This window comes from Arachis hypogaea, unplaced genomic scaffold (genome assembly GCF_003086295.3).
Source record: "Arachis hypogaea cultivar Tifrunner unplaced genomic scaffold, arahy.Tifrunner.gnm2.J5K5 arahy.Tifrunner.gnm2.scaffold_29, whole genome shotgun sequence".
Classification (NCBI taxonomy): domain Eukaryota; kingdom Viridiplantae; phylum Streptophyta; class Magnoliopsida; order Fabales; family Fabaceae; genus Arachis; species Arachis hypogaea.
Genome location: NW_027255455.1, coordinates 246,726 through 249,856, shown reverse-complemented (window position 1 = coordinate 249,856; position 3,131 = coordinate 246,726).

Here is a 3,131-nt window from a genome sequence, read left to right as displayed (position 1 = left end):
CCCTAAACCCTAGAAAACCCTAAAAACCCTAAAATCCTAAAAAACCCTAGAGAACCCTAAAAACCCTAAAAATCCTAAAAAACCCTAGAGAACCCTAAAAACCTTAAAAATCCTAGAAAACCCAAGAAAACCCTGAAGAACACTAGAAAACTCTAAAAAACCCTAGAAACCCTAGGAAACCTTAAAAACCCTAGAAAACCCTAAAAACCTTAAAAAATCCTAAAAACCCTAAAAAACCCTAAAAAAACCCTGAAAAACATTAGCAAACCCTAAAAAATCCTAAAAACCCTAGAAAACCCTAAAAAACCGTAGAAAACCACAAAGATTCTCGAAAACTATAAAAAACTCTAGAAAACCCTAAAAAACAATAAAAACCCCAGAAAATCCTAAAAAATCCTAAAAATCCTAAATACCTTAAAAAACCCTGAAAAAACCTAGAAAACTCACAAAAGCCCTAAAAATTCTAGAAACCCTAAAAAACTCTAAAATACCCTAAAAGTCCTAGAAAACCATAAAAAACCCTACAAAAACATAGAAGACCAAAAAAATCCTAGAAAACTTTAAAAAACTCTAGAAAATCCTAGAAAACCCTAAAAACCCTAAAAAAACCCAAAAAACCCTAGAAAACGCTAAAAAACTCTAAAAACCCTAGAAAACTGTAAAAATCTTAAAAACCCTAAAAACCCTTGAAAACCCTTAAAAAACTAAAAAACCCCCCAAAGAAAATCCTAAAAAACACTAGAAAACCCTATAAAACCATAAAAAACCTAGAAAACTTAAAAAAATTATAGAAAACTATGGAAAACATTAAAAAACCTAGAAAACCTTAAAAACCCAAAAAAAACCTGAAAAACACTAGAAACTCTAAAAACGCTAAAAACCCTAGAAAACTCTAAAAAACCTTAAAAATCCTGCAAAATCCTAAAATCCATTGAAAACCCTAAAATATCATAAAATCATAAAGAAAACCCTAAAAATCCTAAAAACCCAAGAAAATCATAAAGAAAACCCTAGAAATCCTAGAGAACCCTAATAAACTTTAAAAAACTATAGAAAACCCTTGAAAATCTTTAGCGTTTTTTGGTTTTTTATGGTTTTCTGGGGTTTTAGGGTTTTCTAGAATTTTTAAAGTTTTCTAGGATTTTTACCTTTTTTAGGGTTTTCTAAGATTTTTAGGGTTTTAAAGTTTTCTATGATTTTTATTGTTTTCTAAGATTTTTAGGGGTTTTTTTTTCGGTTTTCTTTGGGTATTTCGTTTTTTTTTTTTTTTTGGTTTTCTAGGGTTTTCTAGGATTTCCAGTGCTTTTTAGGGTTTTTTTAGGGTCTTTTAGGATTTCTAGGGTATAGGGTTTTCTAGAATTTTTATGGTTTCTTAGGATTTTTATGGTTTTTAGGGTTTTTTTGGGTTTTATAGAGTTTTTTAAAGTTTTCTCTGAATTTTATTATTTTCTATGGTTTTTAGGGTTTTCTAGGATATTTAGGGTTTTTTGTTTTCTAGGATTTTTAGGTTTTTTAGGGTTTTCCAGGATTTCTAGTGCTTTTTAGGGTTTTTTATTGTTTTATCTGGTTTTTATAGTTTTCTATGGTTTTTGGAGTTATTTAGGATTTGCTAGGGTTTTCTAGTGTTTTCCAGAGTTTTGTAAAATTTTCTAGGATTTTTATGGGTTTCTAGGTTTTTTAGGATTTTTTAGGGTTTTCTAGGATTTTTTGGGGTTTTTATGGTTTTCTAGGGTCTTTTAGAATTTCTAGGATTTTTTATAGATTTCTATGGTTTTTAAGAGGTTTTAGGGTTTTCTAGGGTTTTTAGGGTTTTCTAGGATTTTCAATAGGTTTTTAAAGTTTTCTAGGATTTTTTTGGTTTTCTATGGTTTTTAGCGTTTTTTAGGGTTTTCTAGGGTTTTTAGGGTGTTTTATGGTTTTTAGGGTTTTTTAGTGTTTTCTAGGATTTCTTGGATTTTTATGGTTTTCTAGGGTTTTTATGGTTTTCTAGGGTTTTTTAGTGTTTTTTAAGATTTTCTAGGGTTTTCTAGGAATTTTATGCTTTTTTAGGGTTTTCTAGGCTTTTAAGGGTTTTTTACAGTTTTCTAGTATTTTTATGGTTTTTTTAGAGTTTTCTAGGGTCTCTCAGGATTTTTTAGGGTTTTTAGGGGTTTCTAAGGTTTTTTAGGGTTTTTAGCGTTTTTATGATTTTTTAGATTTTTCTAGGGTTTATTAGAGTTTTCTGCGGTTTCCCAGGATTTTTTAGATTTTTTTAGGGTTTTCTAGGATTTTTATGGTTTTCTAGGCATTCTAGGGTTTCTCAGGATTTTTTAGGATTTTTTGGGTTTTCTAGAGTTTTTTAGGCTTTTAAGGATTTTCTAGGGTTTTTAGGGTTTCATAGGGTTTGCTATGGTTTTTCAGGGTTTTAGGGTTTTCTAGGTGTTTTAGGGTTTTTAGGGTTTTCTAGTGCTTTTTCGGGATTTTAGCGTTTTCTAGGGTTTTCTAGTGGTTTTTTAGAGTTTTGCTAGGGTTTTCTAGTATTTTTATGGTTTTTTAGCGTTTTCTAGAGATTCTTAAGATTTTTTAGGATTTTTACGGTTTTCTAGAGTTTTTTATTGTTTTTAGGGTTTTCTAGGGTTTTTAAGATTTTTTAGGGTTTTTTAGGGATTTTTATGATTTTCTAGGGTTTTTTAGGGTTTTCTAGAATTTTTAGGGTTTTCTGTGATTTTTAGGGTTTTCTAGGGTTTTTAGGGTTTTTTAGGATTTTTTTTTTATGGTTTTCTAGGGTTTTTAGTGTTTTGTAAGATTTTTAGGATTTTCTAGGGTTTTCTACAATTTTTAGGGGTATTCTAGGGTTTTTTGGAGTTTTTTAAAGTTTTCTATGATTTTTATTGTTTTCTAAGGTTTTTAAGGATTTGTTATGGTTTTCTAGGATTTTTAGCGTTTTTTTTTGGGTTTTACAGGATTTTTAGGGTTTTTTAGGGTTTATAGGGTTTTTTTACGGTTTTTTAGAGTTTTCTTGGGTGTTTAGGAATTTCAGGGTTTTTTGGGTTGTTAGGATTTTCTAGGGTTTTTTATCGTTTTCTAGGGTTTTTTAGTTTTTTCTAGAACTTTCTCGAGTTTTTTAAAAGTTTTCAAGGATTTTTATAGTT